Source organism: Tinamus guttatus, unplaced genomic scaffold (genome assembly GCF_059628265.1).
Source record: "Tinamus guttatus ecotype Peru unplaced genomic scaffold, ASM5962826v1 Tinamus_guttatus_pri_ptg000366l, whole genome shotgun sequence".
Lineage (NCBI taxonomy): Eukaryota > Metazoa > Chordata > Aves > Tinamiformes > Tinamidae > Tinamus > Tinamus guttatus.
In genome coordinates this window covers 1,219,417-1,232,903 of record NW_028288900.1, presented here as the reverse complement: position 1 = coordinate 1,232,903, position 13,487 = coordinate 1,219,417, and positions in this window count along the sequence as shown.

Here is a 13,487-nt window from a genome sequence, read left to right as displayed (position 1 = left end):
AGACAGAGCAAATATCAGTAATAACAAAAGTTATCAGAAGTCAATCTATGCAGTTCTTTCAATGAATTAACATGATGTATGACCTGGGATAAAGCCAAGAATTTATAACTCCCTGATTATGAAAGAGATTTTTCAAACTGTTAATGAGTTGTGCATTTGGTACAAAACAATTTTTCTTTTGTGATGATACAAGGCCTGATTCTGACGTAACTCTGCTTCACAGTGGGGTAACTCCCCTGACTCCTGCGGGGCTCTTCTTGACTGACACTAGTGCTGTGGAGTAATAGTACCGTGATACAGCAGTCTTGCTTCTTTGCTAGTGTATACAATGTCTGTATCCCATTCCCCTCTGTGAAATAGATGTTAGTGTTATGCAGGCATCAGAAATTACCACAGTGGCATAAAATATTTGAAACCACTAATGGGATTGTCCTTCCCCCATGTATTTAAACACAGTCTAAAAATGTTCTCTTTGTAATGTATTAAAGCTGCTGCTCTTCCCAGGAAAATAAAAAGAATCCTAACTTAATAACCTATTTTGTTACTCTATTAGGCTATTTTGAAGATAAGTCCCTTTAAGCATTTCACCTTATGGAACAGGGCGGCACACGTTACTGAGGGATAATTTATTTGTATATCTCCTGGGTACAAAAAAAAACCTCCCTGAACACTTGGTAATAGTATCTAAAACATTTATTTATTTCCAAGGGCAAAATGCTCAGCATTTTTAATGATGTTTCCTAGTGTTGCTAGAACACTTGCATCATATTGTCTGCAGTGTTCTGAGTTTTTAGGAAGTATAAGGTCTTCAGAAGAGCTTAACTTTTGTATAAATCTGTTAGCTGTGAAGTAACTAAGTGATTTCTTGTAAACTTCAACAGCTGCAGATCCAGGTAATTTTGCTGAGCACAAAGTCTCACCCTTGGTGACTGTAGCTGACCTCCAGAAAAGCCAGCATCACAGCTAGCATACTGTTTTTTTTTTCAGACTCCTTTGCTCCTTTCATTTGTACATAAGATCTATAAATAAATTCAGATATTTTGTTTTCAATAAGCTCTATTCATCATGACACTTTCCTTAAATGGCAGGAATTGGCTATAGTAATATAAAGAATTCTTTTCTCTGTGTTGTTTGCAAGTTGATTAAGTGCTTAAGTTGATTAAGTGACTTAGTTCAGAAATCTTCCATTGTGGAATACATTAAAAAGTAAAACAAAACACTGTCGCCCATGAAGTACTTCATAAAGTGTCCAGGCTGTGAGAGGCAGTCAGCAATGTGTACAAGGCACATTCAAATCTTTTGTTTGACAGACTTTCCCAGAAGATTGTCAAAATGTTAAATAGCAACTGTACATGGAATTAGAAAGGGTACAGAATCAGCTGACCTGAAAGAGATCCGAACTTGAAGTTCTTCCCACAGGCAGCTGTATCATGCAAAATTTTTCAAGAACATTATGCCTGATAAAATCTCCCAGGCCCTGAATATTCACTGCTCTGCCATTTATTGTGCATTTTAGTAAACAGGTCAGGGGAGGTATTTCTGAACATGGCTTATTTTTTTCTGAAGACATCTGGGAGCCAATTTTCTTCAGTACAATACCCTACTTGTCTTGGGCATCTTTTTCTTTCTGAACAAGGGCATGACATTTTCAAGGTTAGAAAGACAAGAGACTTATTTATGTTTATTCCTCTTTTTATTGTATCATTGCTTCAAATACTTTTTCACTTAATTCCACCATCCTTACCTTCACTAGTTATTTTAGGCTAGATAGCATTTTTAAGAATTACTACTATTTTATTGCAGATAATCAAATTCTGAGGGGTGCGCTGCAGTAATAAGCCAATCTTAATGAACATTTTTCTGCTTGCATCTCTTAGTAGCGTACTACTATGAAGACATGGAAGCTGTCCCTTGGTTGATATATTCAAAGCTGCCTGCAGATTCAATACTGTCAGCGTGTGAGACCCTCAAATATATATTTGAACATTTTTTGTGTTGGCTCCACTGCTAGTTCTGCATTCTTAGATTCTTATAACTTTTTTCAAGCTTTGAAATTTCATTAACATTTTCAAAAGCATTAGAATTATTTCCATATTATTATTTGCATCATTTTGTCAGTGTCACATCTCAATGTGACCCATTGGAATGGGGCTGTGATGTGTGGGTGGAGATGAAGATGCAAGAACAGGAGACACAGCTGTGGTAGGAGACTTCAAATGCTCTCAGATATACAGGCAAATGTCATATTTGGAAACAACATCAAAGCTAAGTCTTTATTTGTCATTAATGATTTCTTTCAGATTACGCAATCTGGGAGCTTAAACCAGAACGAACATCTCTTTACCTGGTCCTGAGCAAAGCTGGACTTTATTCATGAACGTTACTGTGAAAAAAACAAATAAAACAAATAGAACTAAATAGTTATTACTTTGTGCTTAATTTTGAAACAGGAGAATAGTGTAAAAATGTGGTAAAAAGTACTAAAATGTGTAAAATACATTAAAAAGGCAGCTTTAAACTTGTAAACAGTAAAATCTTTATAAATGGCATGGTGATAATTTACAGATAAGATACTGGAGACACACTGCAAATACACACCACATCTTGAAATAGATCACTAAAATAATAAAAGAAATCTGTGTAGAAAGGCAACATATTCAAGAAGGCATCCCTCAGCATGCTAAGGTTGTCCCCAGTTCAGGAAAATAGCAAGGATCATATTAACTCTGAAAGGTTAAATGTAAGAACATAAAAGAAGAGATGGAGGAACAACTGGCAAAAGATATGGGCATGTACAATAAATCCTTTTTCAAACATGTTAGGAACGGGAAGTTTATAAGAGAATCTGCAGGACAAGATATGCCTAAAAAGAAAAGGCATAAAGAGATGCCTTTTATGCCTATATTTCTAGGCATACAAAAAGAACAACATTCTCTTCAAGAAAATAGCTGCAAAATTATGTTTCCATTTCAGCAGCTTGGGGATATTTTCCCACTATCATTCTTTTCAGAGGATAAAGCATGTGATTTAGTTCAAATTCATGCTAAAAATGCTGTATAGCTACAGGAGCATTTCATGATAGTAAGTAAGTGGCAGGTGGAATTCAACACAGACAAATGTAGAATGATGCACAGGCAACTCACCCGAACCTCATCCTGTGGTGTGATGAGCTCTAAGTTACGCTCACCACTCAGAAACAAAATCTTAGTTATTTATGATATCATTATCTCAAGATTCAGTAATGGTTTATTGTATATAATTCTAGTCTTTTTTATCTCTAAAAAAAGATAGAGTAGGAAAAGACACAGAGGGGAGCAAAAAAGATGATCAATAGTGTGGAATAACTTCAACACAAAGACCATAGAGGACTCTTAAACCTCAGAAAGGGATGAGTGATGATCTCTTGACAGAGGTCATGGAGGGCAGGGCAATGGGAATGACTGTTCAGTGTCTCTCCTAGCACAGGAACTAGAAGGTATTGAGTGAAGGTAAAGGTTTCCAAAGCAAACAAAAGGAAATATTGTTTCATATTACAAAAGGTTAAGCCATAGAGCTCCTTGCCACAGGATGCTGAGTGTGAACAAAGTTTATATACGTTTAAAAATGATTGGACAAATTCCCTGAATAAAATTCTATCAACAGTTATTAAATATAAGAATATCACTTGTGGCTGAGGGGCAGCAAACCCCTGGAAGCTAGGGAAATAGCATGGACATGTATCACTGCAGACACAGTTTGCTCTTACACTTTCCCTAGGCGCCTTCTATTGACCTCTGTCAGAGGCAAGAACCTGGACAAGGCAGACCTTTGATGCGAAACGGTAAGCCTTATTTTATTATTACTTTTTCAGACAGTCTGTATGAAAAGGTAATTCTGTTCTTTACCCTCCACAGCACTAAGCCGCTGCTGGGCCATGTCCTGTAAACGAGGCAACTGGGTTTCCAGGCCCTCCCCCTTCGGCGCTCAACCTGGAGAACCTCATTCCGTAACACGAACAGGGCACGCTGGAGCCTAAATACAGCGCGGGAATGCAGGCGCTCCCTCCTTCCTCCCTGCACCATCCTCTTCGTTTGACACAGCTCCCCCACTGCAGGGAAGACAGATAGCTTGCGGGGGCTCCATTTTTCAGTAGCTTAATATAGAAAGACACCAGGATGAATGGCGCTGGAGTCAAATGTTTCCCTGGGGACAGAGAGCGCTTACAGGCATGGTGATATAATGTTGATCTAGTGATCTCTAAGCTGTGAGTAGTATTTTACACCACTATGACTAAAAACAGTTAGTATTTCATTAACCCATTTTTTATGTGTACGAAGCTCCTTAGGGAACTCTGTGAAACAGAACACATATGCTACTTCAGGCTGTTATGACATCCAAACTTATACCCAAGACAGTGACTGGATTTTTCTAAATATGTTTCTTTTCCATTCAGATGAGGATGAGAGAGGGTGGTTCCAATCAGTTACTCTGTCCGTCAGCTTTTACGTCAACCAGATATGGCAAACTGAAGGAGTGCCATACCAGGCATTACATTAAACCTGAACATTAGCCTACTCTTAAAATATCTGAACCAAATGCTGAAAACGTTTAGGACCTGCTTGTAATCCTGAGGCACAAATATCATTCCTTGCTCTCCTGTTAGGAAGGAGGCCAGCTCCCTACACACATATACATGAAGCACTAGGATCAGAGCCTGAACAGGGAAAGTGTGTAGGAGGGGGGTGATACAAGCTGTGCAATCTGTAAGACCTGAGAAGCAAAACATGGGGCAGGGATGGTCATTAGACCAGATGTAAGCATATAGTCCTTCTCTAACCCCAAGGTGCTGAGAAAGTTTTGATCTATTTTGATCTGCTGTCTTTCTCACACAGCTAGGATTTTGCTTTAAATCTGAAGATCTGCCAGAGGTGAGGACCTCTAGAAATTTGGCTGAACTGGTGCATACCTGGAAAGAAAGGGGGATGTAAACCCACTGCTGGAAAACCTCCAACAATACCCAATGTCTTTCTAAGCAGCCACTGGGCATGAACAATGCGAGAAACACAGAATATAAGCATACATGTTGCCATCAGAGCCATCCAAGCCATACAACTATCCAAAAAACTGCCTATCATATAAAGAAGGAAAAAAAATATTTGGGCTGTTTTTCTCCTGTATTTTGTGCAATTAGTATGTTGCAGAGCATGTGGTGTGTTGAGGCTACTGATATTGTCTAAATTATTTTTGGCCAGACTGTTGGTGCCTGACTCTAGTTTTTTTAAGACATGGCTACACAGCTTCTAGCATTATGGGCCTATGCGTGCAACTGCAGTACCAATAACAGTAAGAATAGAGGTAGCAATCAATTGTGATCTTGTTTAATGATCTTAGTGCATCCTTTAGTCATGAATGTGGTTGTTACAGGAAAATGCCATCCTCTTCTGTCATTCCATACCATATATTGCATGAAGCAGAGAAAGTAAGGAGCCTGCACTGGAAAGAGACTGAATATCATATGATGAAAGTTTTTCGTGTCTAAATCACACATTGAGCTGAAAAATAATTGTATAAGGAAAAATAACAAGGAAATCAGAAGAACAATATGCAAAAAATGAAGACCTCTTACTGATAGTATCAACAGATCAGCCTTACTCACAGATAGTATCAACAGATCAGCCTTAATCACAGTAATCTGCTGAACTCCAAAGGATTTCTAATATATTTGTCCTCAATTTTAGGAGCTGCTGCTCTCAGCAGAAAAACAAAGACCTATAAAGTGAAAGAAAAATGATACAGAAGTACAGCCCAAGCAAGCACAGTAAATAATGCAAACATGTAAATTAAGCCAGTGTTTATGAGAAAGAACTTTCTACTAATACAAATAGTGGTGATAAAGATGGACTATATCTAACAGTTCTAACCAACAAACATTATTTTTATGAGTCCATGCAAACCTGCTAGCTCTGTACTGCTAATTTCCTAGATATATGTTAGAACTACAGCATGCAGCTCCTATCCAGTAACACAGTGAAATAAATATGACTTTAGGATGTTAGACCTCTTCATTTTTTTGGAAGTTAGGAACTTAATTCTGCAATGGATAAAGCAAAGTCTTCACAGTCTTTTCCTCTTCTTAAAAAATGTCGTAGTGAGTACCACAGAACACACAGGGAAAATGTAGTTTGGCAGGAAGCTAGCACTGTGACAGAGCAAAAACTGGGTCTACTATCTCATTTTCTCTAGCTCCTCCTGTGTATGCCCAGACCTCTTTCAGGAACAAGGTTGTCCACTGCAATGATAAATATTGACTTTACGAAAGTTCTTGTGGTATGGAAAGAGCACAAGTTGAAGTTTAGGGGGATAATTTCATCTTTTATAGCAAACTTAGGAACATAATTAATTCAACTGGCTTAAAAAATAACAACAAAAAATAGCAATCTTCCTCATATGTCAGTGGAAAGTTGCTGAAGAGTTTTAGTTCTGTGAAAGCCATTCTACTTTTCCTGAAATCAGGAGAAATGTGTTGTTCGAGAGCTGTAACTGTTTTACAGTTTACCTCCAAAAGCCCATCTACTCTATGTAAATGCAGCCCAGGTCACCTCCTACACGTGATGGGAGAACAGACAAGTATATTCATTCATGTTCCTCTTTCTTAAAACAAAGACATTGGTATAGCTTTATGAAGTGGTCTTTTTTGTTGTTTTCTTTTTTTTTCTTTTTTCTAGTGAAAAGTACATCAGATCAAAAAAATAAATCCAGCCCTTGTCTTACATGGATTTGTGTGTTAGCATCTAACTTCAAGCATTAACGTTAATGGCAAGGCGGATTAGAAAATTGAAAAGCAATAGGTGAAGAGGAGTTCATATGAAGAGGGATGGGAAAATATCCAGGCAAGCGGCATCAGCAAGAGAGTTCATAATTGAATTAAATGTTGAAAAGAGTAATTGGTCAAGTGATGAAAACAATACAGCCTTTCAAAGCAAGAGGGATTACAGAAGCCATCTTCCAACTCACAAAAAATCAGTCCTTCATTCTGCTAACACAAGAGTAATTGTAAATTCTGTTGGTAGGGTCTGCATGCAATGACATTAGGTTTGCTCTAAGATCTGTAATACAGTATAGTTTAACAACTATTCTCCAACTTTACAAGGAATATTCAGACCAATTTTCTGCCAGAGGATGTTTATAGAGCACAAGTGTGAGTCAAGGTCATCATACAAAAAAACGCACTGGGGGAATGTTAAGATTGACCAAAAATCCTTTGATTTTGCCTGACCTTTCCTGACCTTTCTGCGACATTATGATACAGGCTCCCAAATTTAGCATATAGGAAAATAATTGCTATATTAACACCACAACAGGAAAGTTGCTGCTGACTTCTGACAGGATTTTGATTGAGCCCATTCTTCCCTGTCTGCTATCCTGGTTTCCTCTTCATTCTCCACTTGACAGAAGGGACAAATTCCTGATTCTTCCATATGGAAATTTAGGCTTTTTTCTCCTATTTTGTTTTTCCTCTTCCAAAATCAATTTGCATTTATTGTCTGTTTTGCTTTTACACTGTTAATTCCTTCACATCAGATAACCTTGAGGAGCAAAGCTTTCGGTATACATACAATTGCAGAGAATTTTTAGAGAATATTTTAAATGGCTTCAGGTCTTTCCTCTTCTCGTGTCATTTTTACCAAAAAGATACCAGAGAGATCAGAGATATGCTGGAATTTTAAAATATTACATATTTTAAAATATGTAATCTTTCTATTACTCCAATTTATGGTTAAAAGAATTATACAGAAGTTTCTAGCAATAAAACTTCATTCATCTTTTTTGCATGTTAGCAAAATACAGTTTACTATCCAGATCACTGAGTTATTTGCATTGTTTCTCATTTCAATTTTTCATCTCATTGGCATCACTTGTTTTCCTCAGGAGTTCAAAACCACTCATAAAATATTAGCAATTGCCAGCACTTTATATATCAGGGAGTACTGTAATATGATAATTTTGAGCTTGAAAATGACTCTATTTTTAGCAAAGAACAATACAAAAGACCTAATTAGGTTGCACCAAAAGAGGAAAGCAATATGAAGACAATAAGAGAAAATAGAGAAAATTTCTCTTCCTATGCTTCTCTGACATAAAATCTCTGATTTAATTAGGGAGACTGACAGACTGAATGACCAAAATGAATGAACCTCCAACAGAAAGCAAGCTAAGCTAATTTGTAATAGCTGCAAAAGTTTTTTTTTTTTTTTTTTTTTTTCCCCCTTATATGTCTACATGGTGACCCTGGACCAAGATTTCTATCAACAGGCTTTCAACATTATGACTGAAAAAATATTTTTCAAAAAATGTAATAAAGGATGTGTCTGTGTCATGCTGTCTCTCAGAACTAGAGATCTGTAGGCATTGTGGCTATCTGTGATAGCACTTGACCAGTGACTACTTTGTTGATTACCAAAAGTCTCTGATATCTTTCTAACCACATCATCAAATTGTATGAGCTATCTCTACAGCTTAAAGTACAATAAAGTATAAGCAGCGATCATTCAATTTATATTATTCCTTTCTTGTATTTTAGCGTAAGTTCATACATTTTTATCATGCAATTAGAGAGGCTGCATCATGTTCTTTGAGTGTTGTATTAAGTCGAATTGTTAAAATCCTTCACATTTTTTCCTATATCTGGACTGCAGTGGTTGATATAGAAAGCTGCTAAAACAAATGAACAAGACATTCCTACATGAAAAAAAAAGAACAACAAGTAGCACGGGACTTGTGTTTGATGCATAAAAGAGCTACAAATACTGAACAGATAAAGCGAGGCTTATTATCTCTTACTTTGTGCTTTAGAAGTTCGAATATGCTGGGAGACTAAAGAGTTTAAGTGCTGAACCAGGAGCAATTTGAAGAGCAAGAAACATGCCCTAAGTGCCGTGACTGTCAGCTTGTCACATTCCTACCTGGCCTGGGTCTCAGACAGAAGGGTAGCCGAAGGTCTGGAAGTGTCTTGTACACTGTGCAAACCAGAAATGAACTTGGAAAATGTTAATGCCACACGGTTGTTTGTTTCTTTAGTAATTTTTCTACTATTATAGTCAATATGCAAGGATTAATGAGAGTTTTTTTGCTTGTAATTGTAATAGAATTTTGATTTCATTCCAATTCTTTGTTAAGTTTGCATTGCTTAATGCTAAACTATTCAAGGTAAGAGTTAGCACTTTCTGCAGTCTGAGGAGAAGTAACTTTTTTCACGTTTTGAGGCACCAAAGTTTTCTGATGAAAGACAAAGTTTTTCACTGTGGGCAAATTGGTACAGTTCTTCTCAACTCATTCAAAAATTTGAAAATCTGTAGCAAGTGTTTCTTGTTTTGGATATTTTCCTTTTTCCTACCACTTGTCATTACTGGTCAGTCAAACACTTTCAGCAAGCTGGGAACGCTCTGTTACTGAGCTGCTGATACAAATTTCCTTGTCCCAGCTAATGTAATATTAAACACAGAACTTTACAGTTTTATGATATGCTTTCATGTCTGAAAGGAACTCATTTTTACTAAAAAACATACCAGGGGTCTGGAAACTGTCATCCTCTGAGTCTTAAAAATATGTTGTACAACAGAGATCTTGACTTTTTAGAGTTTGGGACATTTTGGAGGGTAGCCTGGTGGATGTCTGTTTTTAGATTTGGTGACAACACTTCTTTTTTTTCCCCCCCTAAAGCTACTTTCAGTTCCACAATATTCTTTTTAACCTTCCTGCTTCTTTAAGGCCTTTAATTACATTATGTGCTCCCAAGTAAAGTCAGGATATATGTGTGGTGCCAACTCTATTCCTTCATATGCTGCTGCAGAAAAAAACAGCTTTTTATCATTCACTTATCATCATGTATTTTTGTTTCTACATTAATCACTCCATTAGCAGGCTATAATTTATAGCTTCCTCCCTGTTATACCAGTAGAAATGCCTAATTTTACTCACATGAGCTGCCCCATGCAAAGGACATGCTTCATGTTAATCACGTTTGCATTACTCAGGCTGCATGCCTGATCTTGCAGCCTACAACCTTAAATTATACATTGCACAAGAAGAAAAATAATAAATGAAAAAAGAACGAATGACAATTAAAAAGGGAGAGATCTGGGGGGCAATCTTTTCCTAGGAAACTTAATTAACTCTGGATGAGTCCCAGAAAACTTTTTTTATAACAAAATAATCTGTAATTTGTGTCTGAGAGTGTTAACTCCTTATGATTTGGTGAAATGGATGAGAAATAAGTGCATAATCATTCTTATACCCTTTGGAAGCCAGGGCAGCTCAGATGTATTCTCTCTGGGGCAGCACATCCAGTTGCCCCATGGGGTTCACCTGAGGGACTGAGACATCTGGGCCTCACTGAGCACTGAGAGGGCAGAGAAGTGGACGCCTGCCCAGGGACCTCCAGAGATCCCCAGATGAGGGAAGCTGCAACCCAAGGACACCCTCAAGGACATAGAATTAAAGAAAAAAAAAAAAGTGATTATGCTTATAAAATAAAGGCCAATGTGCATTGAAGTCTGGGGACCAACAGGAACCCAACAACCTGTTTGAGTAGAACAGGAAACCCCAAAACCAGTGAGCTGCTTTGCAGTTTAAGATGCTGATCTCAGTGTCCATAATGCTAGTTATGTGCATCTCCTGAAAGCCAGGATGTCACAAAACCAGTGTGGGAAAGAGAGAAAGCAGCCTCCAAATGTGAGATTGTTTGGCCTTAATGAAGGATAGCTGAGAAGTTAATTGTACCCACGCTTATATTTTATGAATGCAGGTAACGTGATCCTGCGACTCCTCTGGATGAGGCTCACTCTTCAGCTTCCTGTTAAGCTTGGCACTGCAGTTGCTATTACGTGCAGATTCGCAGGAGATGCAAACGCGATGGAGGCTGCGAGCTGCCTGTATTTGCTTTTGGCTTCCAAAAGTACAAGTCAACCCAATGTTTAGTTCAGAGTCCTTGTTTCTCGTGCTCAGGCAATCTCATTCCAGATGAGAGGCTTTGGTACGTGAAATAAAATGCGTAGCATTCTTCCAACCCAGTGGAATAAGAGACATGTAGAGACACTTTTGTTTACGACGCTGAAAGAAACTTAGAGGAGTGTGGACTGATCTAATGTCTTGGCCAGTGCTCTGGCTAAAAAAACTTTTCTCCTTTCTAGATATTTGTTAGCACAGCTCAAACCTCATTTGTTTTCCTGAATTATCACTGCTAGGCAATAATATTTTGTGGTCAGAGCAAAGGTTAAAAGAAAAGAGGAATATCCTCCACCCTGGAAGTGATACCAATCTCTCTGCCAAGACTCAGTGAGGTATATTGCTATAAAAAATAAAAAGCATCCATGACAGGTATAAATACATGGAGCTTTTTGTAGCTAAATTACACTGTCTTATTTTGCTTGGATATTTTATGAATGCAACTAGTTTAATCTTTGTGCCTTCACATCAGGGCTGGAGTAACACACAGGAATGCAGGAGGTGTAAGAACATCCCAAATAAAGTTTGTCCTCTTGTCAGAACCATGTCATATAACTTCTTTCATAAATTTGTCAAGCTCCATCTTAGCAGCACACCTGGACACAAGCATATTCAGGGCATCAGGAACACCAAGTGAAGGGTGTTACAGCACAGCCAGAAACACATCCCATCTATCCACTGGTGGTGGTCCTGACTTCCCATGAGAGCAAACACATCATACCCTGGTATGCATCATGGAAAGGTACCTACTCGTAACACTTTGGTATCAGCAGATCTGTCTTTGAAGCATAGGCAAGTCTATGTAACAGATCACTGGGAGCTCCAGACTAAAAATCCTCCCTCATAAGCCTCGCTCTAAGGTAGTGGCTCTTGTCCTACCACTCCATAAAATCATGGGAAACTAAACCACTAAACTGCATGGAAGACTTAACTACCCTATTCTCTTCTAAGTGACCGACTCAAGGCTTCAGCCTCAGTTCTGCAGCCTCAATATAGCTCATCCATCCACAAGGCTTCTGATGGTCCCTCCACCATCCCTGAGAAGCCATGTGAAGGAAAGGATGTTCTAATTCTCAGCCTGAGCCACAATCCTCTTCACCCGCAGCTCGTGGGCTTCTCCCCACTCTCACCCTCTCACCCTTCTCACCACTCTCAGCCCTCTCTTCCTTCCCATTTACTGTGCGCCATGAAGGTGAGGCAGACTCACATTAAACTTTAGGTTTTAACACTTCAAAGAGAAGGAGATCTAGTGCTTAAAGATGGACTTTGATTTTAGTTTAATATCCAGTGTGATCTTATCCAAAGACAAAAATTAACTGCCTCTGATAGATATTTCCATTATTATTTTATATATCTATCAAAAGTGTTGTGTTGTTCTGAATCTACACTGAGCCAGGCACATCTCACTACTGAAGCAGTATCAAATCCAAAACCAAAAATCCCAGGGTAAGAAAGCTTCCTACTGAATTCGGCCTGTTTTGGGCCTGCACCCTTATTTGGCAAGTTTCCTGAATGATGAAAAGGGGGAAACCAGCATGTATCTTCTCCTGGGAGACTGAAAGCATCTTGTCTGCCTCTCTTTCAAGCTTTTAAACAATAATTCTCCTTTATAACTGTATATTGTTTCTGGCAATAATTACGGATATAAAGCCAGACAAGTTTGGTGTAAATTAGCGTCACTCTGTGAAGTCACTGGAGCTCTGCCAAGATCTACCAGTTGAAGACATGGCACATAATGGGATGTCCCTGGGACTATGCCAGTATATTCAGCTAAAGGCAAGGCCCATAATTCTGCACTTCAGTATCTTCTCACTGCACTCCTTTATCAGCAGCTACTATCTATTCTAAAAACAGAAAGTAGAAGCCCTTATGTCAAGGTCTGAGGAGCAGGGGCTCATCACTCATTACATTACACATTTTACAGGACTCAAAAAAAAATTGTGATACTGGGTCCCTTCTCAGGAAAAATAATAAATAATAAATGTATTTGAGCCATGCAGTATGTCTGCAATTGTAAGGTGGTTTGGACCAAGTGATCTGGCATCCTTCTGCAGTTGAAGAGATGCAGTGAGTTCAAGCTGTTCCCTTCAGCTCCTCATATACAACCATTTGCTACAGAGGAGGTTCTGATTATTTTACTGCATAAAGAAAGGATGTACTATTTCTATCTGTATCTGAGATACGTCATAAGACAGGTTCTCAGGCATTACAGATCTTTTTATTTGTATTTTTATATATATACGTATGTATATGTATTACTATTTTTATGTATATATAAAATGTATTTATTAATATAATTGCATATGTAAACATTTGAAGAATATCATTGTGTATACAGATATTTAACATTGTATTTTTCCCTCCTTAGAATTAAAGCACCAAATTCTATGCTGCAGGGGATATATATTAAAGATATTTGCAGTCTCCAGTCACTGTGCTTGACGCTTTACTATAACACAGGACATGAGCTTTGCTCCTAGGTATTTATGACTGAATATTGACGC